The sequence below is a fragment of the Rattus norvegicus genome, chromosome 1 (assembly GCF_021556685.1).
Source record: "Rattus norvegicus strain SHRSP/BbbUtx chromosome 1, alternate assembly SHRSP_T2T, whole genome shotgun sequence".
Taxonomy (NCBI): Eukaryota; Metazoa; Chordata; class Mammalia; order Rodentia; family Muridae; genus Rattus; species Rattus norvegicus.
Genome location: NC_141534.1, coordinates 185,730,722 through 185,745,248, shown reverse-complemented (window position 1 = coordinate 185,745,248; position 14,527 = coordinate 185,730,722). Strand labels below are relative to the sequence as shown.

General features: G+C 47.1%; 1 long non-coding RNA gene across 1 annotated transcript; it reads left to right on the top strand.

Annotated features, from left to right (window-relative positions):
• Window positions 1-9,437: 9,437 nt before the first annotated feature.
• On the top strand, window positions 9,438-12,022 carry LOC147996945 (uncharacterized). The gene is made up of 3 exons (XR_015652420.1): window positions 9,438-9,539; window positions 9,652-9,863; window positions 11,505-12,022. It is a non-coding gene; the product is annotated as an uncharacterized LOC147996945 (long non-coding RNA).
• Window positions 12,023-14,527: the final 2,505 nt, after the last annotated feature.

Genomic DNA, 14,527 nt, shown 5'->3' with positions numbered 1-14,527 from the left:
GCTTAATCCTAGCACTCAGGAGGCAAAGGCAGATGGGTCTCTGAATTCAAGGTCAACCTGGTTTACAGAGCGGGTCCCAGGACAAGGTGGGTTATGTAGAGAGACCCTTGTTGGGCCATACCTTGGCGTTTCCCTTCCCTTTGCTGAGTCTTTTAGCCTGCTATAGCAAGAAGTTGTTTACACCCTTGGCAGCTGCTCTTAGCCCCTGATTTGGGGCTGGGATTTTCCATGGCACCCTTCCTCCTCACTGAGCCTTCCAGCTTGTTGTTAAGAAGTTGTCTATGCCCCTGATTGGGCCCGGAACTTTCCACCACACAGACTTTTCCTGTTTTCCTGGTTGGGGATTTTCACCTGCCTTGTTGTTTTCCACGGCTTTTGCCTTGGGTATATAAGTAGATCTCAGTAAAGCCTTGGTGGCACTCTTTGAAAATGGGTGACCCCTGTATGTGTTTTCATTCAATCCCGCAGACCTACACCCAATATTCACACACTGGCGGTGCAGGTGCTGACAGACCCTGTTTTGAACTCCTTACCCCCAGAAAGAATACACGAAGAACACCTACAGCTCAATAAAAAGAAACAGCTCAGCAGGCGAAGGATTTGAGTAGCCATCACTCAGAGGAGATACAATCTTACAGATGATCAGCTAAGAAGGACGTTCATGATCTTTAGTCGTTAGGGCAACCGAGTAGGAAGCGTTAGTGAGGATGCAGAGGAACTGCAACCTTCAGGTGCCGATAGTCACAAGGTCAGTGGTCCAGCCTGGGCTCTGGGGAGCAGTCTGGCAATTCCTCAGTCATGTAGTTAACATACCTAAGGTTAAGCCTGCAGAAATGAAAACATGTTCACACATGCTTGCACGTGAATGCCCTTGGCACCATAATCCTTAACAACCCAGATGCTTGTCAGTCGAGGAACTGAATGAAGAATGGTCTCTACAGAAAATGGAATATTACTCAGCCATCAAAAGAAATGAGGAATCCGGCCCTGCTGTAACATGGAGGGATTGTAAAACATGTTTGGTTACAGGAGAACAGGACGAGTCCTGGCGAGGGATGCTGGTGTGAATAACCTGAACCGTTTATTAAAAATTGGTCAAAGTGGCAATGCCTTATTAATGTTTTCCCACTATATCAAACACACTGTCAGAGAAAGAAGCCAGATCCAAAGGCCGCTTATGATATCATTTGTATGACATGTCAAGAACTGGCCGATCACGGAGACAGAGGAGAAATTGGTGGTTGCTTGGGGCTAGAGTTGGGGATGGGAGGAAAGAAACTCCCAATAGATGAGGGTTGCTGGGGGTATCATAGAATGTTCTAGAATTGGTGGTGTCTGTTGTACAGCTTGTGAATATAGTTAAACCCACTGACGGTTTAACTATAGATTTTCTGCCATCAAAATAAAAATAAAATCATACAGTTCCATGCTGTATTTAAAGCAAGTTTCAATCCAGGGAATTAACAGAGGTTGCATGGTTTGTGTGTTTGTGGGTATCAGTGCATGGAGAGAGGCAAAAGGTCAACGTGGCTGTCTTTCTCAGTCATTTGAGACAGGTCTCTCAGTGAACCTGGAGCAGATGGATTCAGCTGGACTGGTGGGCCATGTGTCTCCAAGGGTCCCTGGGTCTCTACTTCTCCAGTGCTGGGCAGAGGTTCTGAGAGCATCTTCTGATTCTGGCATAGTCAGTGTTATGTCACCTCCCATAGCAACACTCGAGCCAGATGTCTTAGCCACGTGAAGGGTTTTACAGTCAGCCGCTGTGTGTTTAGCCTCCCCTTCAGAATGAAGGGCTGGTGCTTGATGCTTCTGAGAGCTTCCAGAAGGCCGGAGAGGTTCTGACTCCCCTCCTGTCAGTAGTCAGTATGTCGCGGCATGTCCTCACATAGCCAGTGTTTCCCTGTCTCCCCTTTCTTTACCACTCTGACCTTTCAGGGAAATATGATTTTAAGCTGTACAGAACCCAGGGCTGATGCCAGGATGATGAAGGAGCCGTCCCTGCAAGCACTCTGTTTTCACGGGTGGCTAGCTGGGTTTCTCTGCATGCCCACGTCCCCTCCCTACTCTAAACAACAGTGGTACCAACCTGAGAGTAGGTGGCAAATACAGTTTGGGGCTGCTCCCTCACCCCAGTCAGCACCTACATCCTGGCCAAGTGTGGTTGCCAGGACCCCGCAGGTTCCTTGGTAGTTTCTGTTTGGTAGTACTTATCTTCCCGGGTTAATGGTTTAATGCAGAGAGACTTTTCTCCGTGGTGCTACCCGTCAGTTGCCCATACTGCCAGTTGGTTTCTTGGTTGGCCATGCTAGACTTGGGTGGAGGCTGACAGCCTAACTACTGGCTCTCTGTGAATCTATTTTTCTATTGCCTGGCCCTGTTGCTACCCGCCTCAACTTGTAGCTCAAGGTAGGATTTTTATTGGTGACTACCGTTTGCAGCGCTGGGCCTTGCTGCGGAGCGGAACTATGGAACTACATGTCCAGTCCCTACGGTGCAAGAGTTTACCTCAGCTGGAGACCGCAGTCTCTTTGAGCCTCACCCCAAGACCTTGCAAATACCTGTATAACCCAGCTCGAACCTTGATTTGGGGGAAAGGAAGCAGGACCTACTCAGGGAAAATGAAATCAATGAGAAAACACATAAATCAAGGTCTTCATTGGGCCCTTTGTCATAGCCTACGCCTGGACACCTCCCCAAGAAATAATGGCCCACTACGCCGGTGGCCTCCAGAGGGCGCGCGCGACCCGAGCAGAGCCTGAGGAGGGAGTGTGACCGCCTGCAGGCAGTTCCAGCCGGCTTAGGTGAAGGCACCTGGGAGATGCAGAGAGCTGCCACAAGGTGGATAACTTGGCCGTGGTACTGGCACCCTTGGATCTCTGCTGCAAAAGGAGAGCATCCCCAAATGCCATCCTTGAGCATTGCCAGATGGAGGGTGAGCTGGAGTGTTGCAGGTGGCGCTGCTCCCATAGTTTCAGTGTCCTTGTCCTAATGGATTTATTTGCTTTCTCAGAAGAGAGATGAGAAGATGGGAGCTGTCAGACCCACCCTTTCCAGGGTTTCCTTGCGAGGTGCCAGCCTCCAGCGCCAGGAAGCACCTGACGGTGTCTGCTCTTCCTGCACAGCCCCGGCTCTCACAATACTCTGTACCATACTTGGGCTCAGCCGCCCTCTACCCAATGCTTGCCTCTGTAACTCCCCTCATTCTTATCACTTACCTGAAACCGGCACCTCCCCTGCCCCCCCCCCCCCCTGCAGCATCTGGGTTGTTCGGTACTCACCCTCTCCTGATCTCCCAGCACCTGGAGTTGTGTGCTCTTAGCACACATCTGTAAATGAATCGAAGGTAAACAAGGTGGGCTCAAAGACTCAACGTGGAGGACAGAATAGCTGCAAGTCGGAATGACCCTCCTGAGCTGGTGAGCCCCTGGGGCTGTCCCCTGAGAGTCTGAGGGATTCCCCGGGGTTGGGGGTCAGAACCCAGGGTGGCCAAGCTTGCTAGCCCCAAATCTGTCCTCAACTTTCTCTTCCCAAGTGCTTTTTATTTGTTGTTGTTTGTTGTTGTTATTATTATTATTATTATTATTATTATTATTATTTGCTTCTGTGTTTTTTCTGTTTTGGTTTGGAAGTGAGAATTTCTCAGTTCTTTATGCTGCTTTGTGTCTTAAGTACTTTCTTTGCTGTGACGATAAAAGTACCCCGACAAAAGCAACATAGGGGAGAAAGGATTTGTTTTTGTTCAGTTTTATGTATAGTCCGTCTTGGGGAAGGCCAGGCAGTGGAGCTGGAGGTGGCTGGTTGATCACATTGCACCTGCTGGCGAGAACAGAGCTGCTGCCCACTGCTGCCCACTCTCCTTACTCAGTGCAGGACTCCAACCCATGGACCGGACAATCTGGAAGGCTCCCTCGAGAGCATGCCCAGAGCCTTGTCTCCTCAGTGACTCTGGAAGCTATTGGCAATATTGACCATCACATCTAACTGTAAAAGTCCATTCCTCTCCCTAGGATTACACAGAATGTTCACATGCCTCATCCTTGTTTTATTTATTTATTTATTTATTTATTTATTTATTTATTTATTTATTTATTTTAACTAAGCTGGCATCAGAATCAACCGGCGAACTCTACAACTTTCTCCTCTGCCTCCTGAAGCAGAGACTCCCAGGTCAGGTCTAGGGGATGCATATATTTTAAAACCCCACATGGGAGCTCAGAAGTGCAGGCCAGATTGAGAAGTCACGGTGAATTCCAGGAATGCTGCAGTCTGCTCTCCACGGACACCTTCTCTCTGCCTGGCAGCCCGCTTTCTCAGCTGAGGCAAGGTCCCCAAGCTGTACGTCTTCACCAGGCAGAAGCAGTGGTGAGTGGCCTGGCTCCCCTGACCCCCTTTCTGCTCGGGGAGGGGATCTTTTGTTTAGTATTTTCAAATCCTAACTCCTAAATAACTTCCTCCCAAGGTGAAAAACTGTGTTGAGATCCAGCCTCCCTTGCTTACTTGCTGGTGCGGGGTGGTGTGTGTGTGTGTGTGTGTGTGTGTGTGTGTGTGTGTGTGTGTGTGTGTGTGAATAACGCCATGTGGCCATTAAAAGAACAATGAAGTTAAGGGTACACCTTGTGAGAAGGCTGTGGAATAAGATAATTTTTGAATGTGAATTAACTATACCATTTAGAAAGGTCACAGAAATCTGACCTTTTTGCCTAATAAGAAATTACGAGGTCTGCTAAAGGAAGAGCCCAGAGGTCCCTTTATTCCAGGACAGCTTGATCTGTGTGTGACTTACTATGCTTGTCACTCTTTCCAAGTTACTCGGTAGATGCTGAGGGAGGACAGGCTTATTTTGGCTCACAGTCTCAGCACTGTCAGTCCATCCGGGGGGAGGGAGCACTGAGCAGGTCACATCCTAGTGGCCAGGAAGCAGAAGGAGCTAGGGCGACATATAGCCCCCACCCCACTAACCAGAGACCTATCTATTCCTCTATCTCCTATCCATTTTCTGTCTGTCTGTCTGTCTGTCTGTCATCCATCCATTATATATCCATTCTCCTCTCTCCTTTCCTATCCTCCTTTCCTCTTCTCTCTATCCTCTCTCTCTCTCTCTTTCTCTCTCTCTCTCATATCTCTCTCTTTTCTCCCCTACCCTTTCTTCTTCCTTCTCCGTTCTTTCTTTCTCTCTTTGTTCCTCTCCTCTCCTTTCTGTTGCTTCCGAGTCCCTGGAAACTCTGACCTCAGACCCTACAGGAAATCTGAATCCACCGTGAGCCTCAGCAGACTGACCAGGAACGGGATCAAGATACAGGGCAGATACAAGGAGGGAAGTGACTGGCTTGGGGTAAGGAAAACTTTGTTTTGATGCAAAAGCATTTAGTTAGCGTCTGCCCTGTGCCAGATGGAGTCCAGGCACAGGAAAGAATACCCGAGTGTCTAACCAGAAGCCAGGTTCACCTTCCACCCTGCCTGCAGCCCCAATCACAGGGTGAATTCATCTTTCAAACCGAAATATTACCTCCCTAAGGCGAGTTTTAATTTGTTTCCTTGGCAGGTAGAAAGAGTTTGAAGGGTCAGCCTCAACCCAGAACGGCCCTGTCTCAGGCCCTTCCAGAATTGTTCCATTGTCGAACGATTCTGCTCGTGCATCAGAGGCCTGTGGAAATCTCTGAATGAGTGAGAGAGTTCCCGAATGTGAAATTAGGACACAGGAAGTTATGGGTGTTGGCCAAGAGTCCAGGATATAACATGTATGTTTCATCTACGTGTTCAGACAAAGAGGAAAGATGTTGTTGGCCGTGTTGTGTTTGAGAAGCATGATGGTATTCAGAGGGAAAGACCAGAAAATGCCCTGTAAAAGGAAGGCCATTACTGCAAATCGGGCCTTGATTAGGAGGAAAATGGATGGGGTGGTCACCAGTGTTGGCTTTATGTCGCCATGACACCATACTTGAAACCATCAAATAGAAGAAAGGTTGGCCCACAGTCTCAGGCAGCTCACTCTGCCAGGCTGGCTCCACTGTTGTGGGGTCTGTGACAGGGAGTAGGTGGCAAAGAAGTCGTTCACACTGTAACAGTCACAAGGCAATGGGAAGGGAGTGACTTTGAGGAGGGATTCCAACCCCTCTAAATCTGAAGTGTTCTCTGCGGATTCATGGGCTGCACTTTCGGTCCCAGCTTGGAGGTGGTGTCTGAGGCTGCAGAGCTGCCTGGGTCTTTGGCAGCTGTACCTACCCCTGGTTCTGGCTTTGTGCTCTGCTTCCTACCCAACATTCTACGGGAAACTGCATCTCACCACAGACAGAGCCCACCACCTAGCTGTGGGTTAACAAGCGTGAGTCGAAAGAAACCTTTTGTCGGCTGTTTTTGTCAGGTTTTTTTTTTTTTTATCATAGCAATCAAAAGCAACTAATACAACATTCACTGGCATCCTGGGGTGTCACATGTTCACACAAGCACACGTCTATGCATGAAAGGACACAGATCTACTCACTACAATTTGTGTGGGACACTTGTGGTCTGTGTCTGTTGTCCTAACTCAGTTATCCTTGTAACCACTTTCCCTCCATCAGATCTCAGTTAGGACAATAGATTTTATGGTCCATGTATAATTTCCTAGACTGGAAATATCATCAGGATGATAGTGAGGTCTTTGTTAACTGAGTGTGTTGTAAGCATCTAAGACAGAGGATGACACACAGAGAGGGTCAGTCAGCATGTTCAGTCACAATACTGAAGGGATCATCTGACCAGTCAGTAAGCAAAACTCCAGGGGCTCAAGGATGTCCTGCTCAGGGAACTCTGGGGACATAGGCTGTCCTTCTCTGTTCCTCTATGTGGCTGTGGGTCACTGAAGCCATTTACATGTAATGTCTTACTCATGTAGATCAAACTCCCACTTCATATTGTGCATGACATAGGCTGGGCATCCAAGATGACTGACTGGTAAGCAGGTATCCTCCCTGGTCTCTACTGGAGTGTGGATAAAAGTCCTCAAATGCTCTATACCAGGGTTAGGGATTTAGCTCAGGGGTAGAGCACTTGCCTAGCAAGCGCAAGGCCCTGGGTTCGGTCCTCAGTTCCGAAAAAAAAAAAAAAAAAGCTCTATACCTTACTTTCCAGACACAGCAGGATCTTTAAGGGGTAGAGCATAGCTGGAGGCCTATCTGTGTTTGGGGGTGTGTCCTTAGAGAAGACAACATGCGCGTGCCCACACACACACACACACACACACACACACACACACACATTCCTCCTCTCCCCTCACCACTGTTCTGACACCCACCAACTCCCACCCTGTTCCAGATGATCATTTCTGCTCTCCTATCCCCTACCTGGATGTGTGGCCTCAACACAAGCTTGAAAGAAATGAGGACCAACTGACCACAGTCTGAAACTCAAAAACTGTGAGCTCGGATTTACCTTTTGACTTTGAAAGCTGACAGCCCCTGGTATTTTAGGATCATCATGGAAAAGAGGCTAACCCTGCCATCCAAAGGATACTGGTGCTGGGACCACCCTTCATGCAGAGTCAGAAAGGAAATTCATCAAACTGAACCTTAGGTGATTTTGCCCAAGAAAAAGAGGTAGATTATGTGCTCAGCATAGGCCTGACGGGAAGGCAGGCTGATAATCCACCCCTTTGATGCACACAATATGGTGTGGGCCTCTTCTAGCTACAAAACAAAGGCTGACCTTTGCAAAGGACTATAAAAAGACAGCCCAGATTCACCTCTTCTTCCTCACAGTGTGCCCTTCACAAAGGAGGAAACCTGCAGGGCCTCTGTGTTCAAGTGTATGGTGCACAAAGACAGCGTGGCATTTTTCAGGCTGATGGCTGGAGCTGGAAATGCCAGACAAGGTGCATAGGCTCCAGGCAGCCAAAGTGTCCCTGCGCAAGTCTGGCATTGTGGCTGTCGGCTGTGGATATCTTATTTCCACTAACCCTATAGCACAGGCAGGCTGGGAGGTGAGAAAGAAGGGCCAAGGCCTTCAGGAGTGATCATGAGAGAGGTTGGTACTGGAGGATGAAGAAATTGGATCTGTTTGTGACAGGGTAAGCAGTTGCTCCAGGGAAAATGTTTGAAACTGTAACAGACTCAAACTTTCAGGAGGAAAAACACATGTGTGGGAGCAAGAGAGAGTTGTGCACTCAGCCCAGGTTACTCAGGGTGGGGACAGGGCAGAGGAAGGCTCCACACTAGCAGGGTGCCCTTGAAACAATTCCCTGGTGTTTTGGTTAGGGTTTCTATTGGCCATGAAAGGGTTTATTTGACTTACACTTCCACATAATTTTTCATCACTGAAGGAAGTCAAGCAGGAACTCAGAGAGGAACCTGGAGGCAGGAGCTGAAGCTGAGGCCATGGAGGTGCTGCTTATTGCCTTGCTCCTCACGGCTTGGTCAGGCTGCTTTCTTATAGAACCCAGGACCACCAGCCCAGGGAGAGCACCACCCACCATGGGCTGGGCCCTTCCCCTTCAATCACTAAGGAAATGCCCTACAGGTTTACCTGCAGCCTGACCTTACAGAGTCATTTTTTTTTTTCCCGGAGCTGAGGACTGAACCCAGAGCCTTGCGCTTGCTAGACAAGCGCTCTACCACTGAGCTAAATCCCCAACCCCCGGAGTCATTTTCTTAATTGTAATTATTCTCAGATGATTTTAGCTTGTGTCAAGTTGACATAAAACTATTCAACACGCCTAGAAATCATGTTGTGGGACCTCCCAGGAACCTATGCATTTGGGTGACTTGTTCCCATGGTTGAGACACATCACTCCATTTCTCTCATTGATCTCCGTGGAAAGTTGTTTCTAGGGACACAGTGAAGGAAACTGGGAATCATTAAGTATTAGTCACGTGTGAGTCTGATTTCCTTTACTGTAACAAAGACTAGAAGCAATCAGCTTACAAACAGAAAAACGTTTCTTTAGGCTCACACTTTTGGATGCTCCGGGCCAGCAGCCACACATCACAGGGGGAGCATGTGGCAGGTCTAAACTTCTTATTTTCTCCAGGAAGGAGGAGAGAGGGAGGGACAGAGGGGAAGGAGGGAGGGATGGGGGAGAGCTTCAGGCTATTCTATAGCCTTAAGTTGTTCCGAAGGGCCTGTAATAGTAAATGTTGATGGTGAACTTGGTGGACCAGAAGAGGAGCCTGTGAGGGTCTAGGTTAGGTTGACCTGTGGGTGTGTCTGTGGGGCAGTTTCTAGACTGGGTGGGAAGACCCCCCTCTACTGTAAGTGGCACCGTGCCAAGGACTGCGATCTCCCGTGAGGATGCCATGTGACCATCTGCCTCAGTTCCTGGCTGTCTTGACTTCCCCCATGAAGGTCTGAATCCTAGAATTGTGAGTCCAAATAAACCCTTCATTAAGTTGCTTCTGTCAGGGTATTTTAGCCCAGCAACAGGAACAGTAAGTCGGGGCCCCGCCCCTTCCGTCTCTACCACCAGATAACAGACAGCAGATGGTCGGTTAGGGAGTCGGTAGACTCCAGCTCTGATTGTCCTCAGGGTGAGGCATTCACCACTTGGTGGATTCTCACATAGGCAGGTGTGTGTGTGTGTGTGTGTGTGTGTGTGTGTGTGTGTGTGTGTGTGTGTGTGTGATAACCCTGTGATTCATTCTCTTCCTGTCCCCTTTCCCTCTCCTGTTTGTGCTTAAGATAAATTACAGAGCCCATTCTAGAGAGGAGGCCTTAATCCGTCCTCAAGATCTTAGAGCTCCACCACTTCCAGAGCAGCTGTGAATCACTCATACCACTTGGTCCCTTGGGACTGTCAGATTCTCAAACAGTGAGAATTTGGTTTCGATACCAGAGAATCTGACAGTCATAGCCAACGAGAGAATGAAGGCCAGCCGCTTCTAAAGAGAACCGTAAGTGAACTATTTCCCTGTCAACATGACATTTAAAAGCCTCCCAAACGCAGAGAAACAGATAGCCCCAATGTCTGCCTCATATGTGAGCCCAGCCTTGCATCTCATTTAGCTCATTTTATCTCCCATCTTCTGTCCTTCCCTCTGTGTACCATTCATTCGTCGTAGTCACCTTCATCAATGTATAGTGGAATACGCGACACCAGCCAGCTGGGCAGTGGTTCTGAAGAGCATGTCGTGCAGACTTCTCTGTCCACAGAGTGAGGACAATTTGAACTTAATGCAGTTTTCTCTTACTAAGTGCTGGATTTGATATGTCTCTGTCCTCTGAGATAAGACTGCACTGTAAATGGAGCTGACTTAGAGTTTTACTGCTGTGAACAGACACCATGACCACGGCAGCTCTTGTAAAGGACAACATTTAATTGGGGCTGGCTTACAGGTTCAGAGGATCAGTCCATTATCACCAACGTGGGAACATGGCAGTGTCCAGGCAGACGTGTTGCAGTAAATCTCCAACCCAAATAAACCCATACAAGGAAAACCCAAGCCAATTAATATGAATACAAGCCGCATGCCTAGATTGGGCATTTGTTCAGTATTGGAAGCTGTTCACACAGCTTCTTATATTTTCCGGTAAATTTTATGTTGATTTCTGAATTATGGTTAGATTGAAGACTAACCATAGTCTACTAGCCGACCCAAGCTATTTAGCATTGCGAGAAGATATATAGGTGAATAGATGGTTTTCAGAGAGTATACAAGCTAACCCAGGACATAACAGGTGGAGAATTATAAGCCTTTTAAAGCTAGGGTACATGGCAGAGTGCTTTATTTAATTGACAAAAATGATGGGCTGGGTGTTAGGTGTATCTTATACTTTATAAATTACAGAATGGTAATGGTTGTGCTCAAATATATCTGAGAGAAAAGAGCTTTTTAATTGGACAAAGGGGGGAATGTAGATTGCTGTCTGTACGAACAGGAGGACAGGTGAAAATGGAGAGGGTGGAGGGGAGAGGGGAGACAGATGGAGAGATAAGACGGAACTATAGGAGTGAAGATGGACGTACGGATATTATAGAAGGACAATGGAGTAACGCAGGGTACATTTGCCCCATCTGGGTGTGCTGTTTGTGTTTATATCAATTGAGGTTTGAGTTTTTTTTGTGTGGACATTTTTGGGGTTGAGAATTTACTGTTACAAATCTGACTGATAAATCACAGGCCTCTAGAGTCTTCATTTAACGGGGCTCTGGGTTTAGAGCCAGCGGCTGCCAGTCCCACAGGGGCTAGCAGGAGGCAGATGACCTGGGGAGATATGAGTGGTTTGACAGCAGCAGCGAACCTCAGGGAATTGGGTGGACTGCCCCTTGGGGATAGCCGTGGGGGTGGGGAGACCCCGGTGCTGGTACTAGCATGGATTGCTTTTTAAATAATTACAGGATACAAACATGGAGCTGGAGGAGCTGAGAGCTCAACCCCTTGTTCTGGAGGCAAGTAGGATGAGTCTTAAAGCCTACACCCACAGTGACACACCTAGGTTACACCTCCTAATAGTGCCACTCCTTCAGCCAAGCTTATACAAACCACGACAGGAGCCTTATGAAATTTCTCTTTATGTGTTTTATTTTACACCAGACCATGAAAAAAAAAGTCATCGAAACATGAAGTTGGGAATCTAGGCAACAACAAACTTGAAGCAATGTGTAGGGTGATGAGGGAGGCGTGGGTTCGAATCCCAGCTCTACCACTGCAGGCTATCGGATCCCAGACAGTGAACATAGCCTGCCCGTGCCTCGGTTTTCCCACCTGCAACGTAGAGATGAAGACAGAAGCTGCTTTGTAAGTTGTTCTGCATGGGAAGGCTGAAGAAATCCCACACCATGTGGAGCCTGCCACTGAGGAAGGGCTCCGGCTGGCTTCCATCTCTCTCCACAGCCCTGCCCACAGACAGGGAAGAGGGGTCTTGTCTCTGACATGCTCGCTCTGCAAACCTTGTGCACAATGGCTTTGTGGCTCTCTGTCCCACTCCCTTCCGAGGTTCTCTGGCCCGTTGGATTTCTGGCCAGAAATTTAATGGCTGTCAGGATTCTCATCATGACATCACCAGACAATGTCAGTGGGAACTCAGTGTCTATAAAATGATTCAAAGTCAATGAGATGGAGCATGTGAGTTTTCTCTAATTGTGTGGTGTTTGCTCCGTAGTTCTCATGGCCTTGATTCAGATAGCGACACTTTATTGGTACCCAATTACCTCAGAGACTCATTAGTTCTCTCTTGGCTCTTCATCTTACCCAGACCAAAGCTTTCCTGTAACTGATGTTGGTTGCATAACTCACAGCAGCGGCCTCTGAAATGCAGATCTGGGAATGCAGTCTCTAGGGGGCTCCTTAGGGTCCAGGGTACTGTTCTGGACCTCTGAGATAAGACTCACCTGTTCTCTCAGTCTTCTCTTTCACTGGTACTCACTCATCAGCACACGTGAGATCTGGGTGAGGGAACTCACATCTGGATCACAGCACTTGGAAGACTGAGCAGGTCTGCAAAGTCCTAGGCTATCTTGGGCTACAGAATTAGATAGATGGATGGATAGACAGAAAGACCGACAGGCAGGCAGACAGATATATATACAAGAGGAAGGAAGAGAGGGAGGGGATAGAAGTAATGAATATGGTGGTGTGAAGTAGAAATTTCTGGTGTCTTTGGAAACTCAGTTATGGCATATGATATTTTGCCGGGGCAGACAGGTGAAAGAATGTTTTGCTGAAGCAGACACAAGTGAGTGGATTATTATTATTATTATTATTATTATTATTATTATTATTATTATTATTTTCTGAAGCAGACACAAGTGAGAGGATGTTTTGTTGAAGCAGACACATGAAAGGATGGGTGATGTTTAGAAAGAATATAGGACTGAAGAGATGGCTCAGTCGTTAAAGGCTAGGCTCACAACCAAAAATATGAGAAAGAATGGAAAAATGACCCCATAGACAGTGGGTGGAGGCTCTGGCCTTGGTTTGCCTTGCTCCACCTCCTTAGTCTTCACTGATGACGCACTTGTATCGGCTCACCTTGTATCACATTGTTGGTCCTTGCTTGTTGTGACTTCGTACAGAGTAACTTGCCAAAGAACTTCTGATATTCCGGCGGCTTCTGGCTGCTCCCACGGACTCTTGCCAATTACCAATTCCTTGTTAGTGTTTTGCTAGAGGACTGTACTGCTGACGATGATTGGATAGCCCCAAGGAACTAGTTCTAAACAGCTCCACAGGCCGCACTTCCTATTAACTTTTCTTTTCCACTACCTTTGGTGGGTGGTGGGGTAGAAGGGGGTTGAAGGGTTTAAGAACCCTTATTAAAGTAGGTTTCGAAAAATCTAAGCCTACAGTGATGTATACCAATAATTTTAGCACTTAGAAGGTGGAGTCAGGAGGACCAGAAGTTCTGGGCTACATGAAACCCTATCTTTAAGTGAAAACACTAAATAAAACAAAACAGAAAGACAGTTCTTACTCTTAAAAATCATGTAGTCCTGCACTCTAGAGGCTGAGGCAGGAGGATCAAAAGTTTGAAGTTTGACATCAACTCAGGGACATAGCAAGACTGTCTTTTAAAGGAGTATTCTTCATCACCGCTATTAAAAAAAATTCACAAACAAAAATTTTAAGTCAAGAGCTCTTACAATCTATTTGTAAATGTAAGCGTTATCAGTAACTATGTGAGTCACAATTAACACGGGGACTGAGTCTGCACAGTCTGGCAATTATCCTTCAACATTCAGACTTTTGTTTCTCATAATGATAAAATGCATGAGGATCCATGACATCTACCGTGATGACTACACTCCCTAGCTGCTTTTGCTGTCCCTTGTGGCTATGTGACTAATTCATGAAATGGTTGAAAGAATTTCCTGCTTTTCAACTGACCCCAGAAGGAAAGACAGGCCCTCTTCCAGCATGGTGTGGTAGGTGTGCTGGGTTTTCTTTTTCTGTTTCTTTTATTATTTCCCACATGTGTGTGGGGGGGGAGAAAGTACACACTGTGCACATGGAGGCTATGGGAGGACACTGTATCTCTTCTTATTCAGATACTCTTGTTTTAAATCATCATGCTTTTTTAAAAATTTTTAAAACTTTTAAAAAAGATATATCTATTTATTATATATAAGTACACTGTAGCTGTCTTCAGACACACCAAAAGAGGGCATCTGATCTCATTACAGATGGTTGTGAGCCACCAAGTGGTTTCTGGGATTTGATCTCAGGACCTCTGGAAGAGCAATCAATGTTCTTAGCCACTGAGCCACCTCTCCAGCCCATTTTAAAAACTTTTTATTGATTCTTCATAAATTTCACATCTTGCACCCCAGTTCTACTCATCTCCCTGTCCCCTCACATTCATCCTTCACTCTTGCAACCTTCCACTAGAACTCTCTCTCTCTCTCTCTCTCTCTCTCTCTCTCTCTCCCCTTCTCTCTCTCTCCCTCCCCTTCTCTCTCTCCCTCCCCCTTCTCTCTCTCTCTCTCTCTCTCTCTCTCTCTCTCTCTCTCACACACACACACACACACACACACACACACAAAACATAGAAAAATATCTCATCATGAAAACTGTAGTATGTCACTACATATATATGTAGTATGTGCCCTACAGTATAT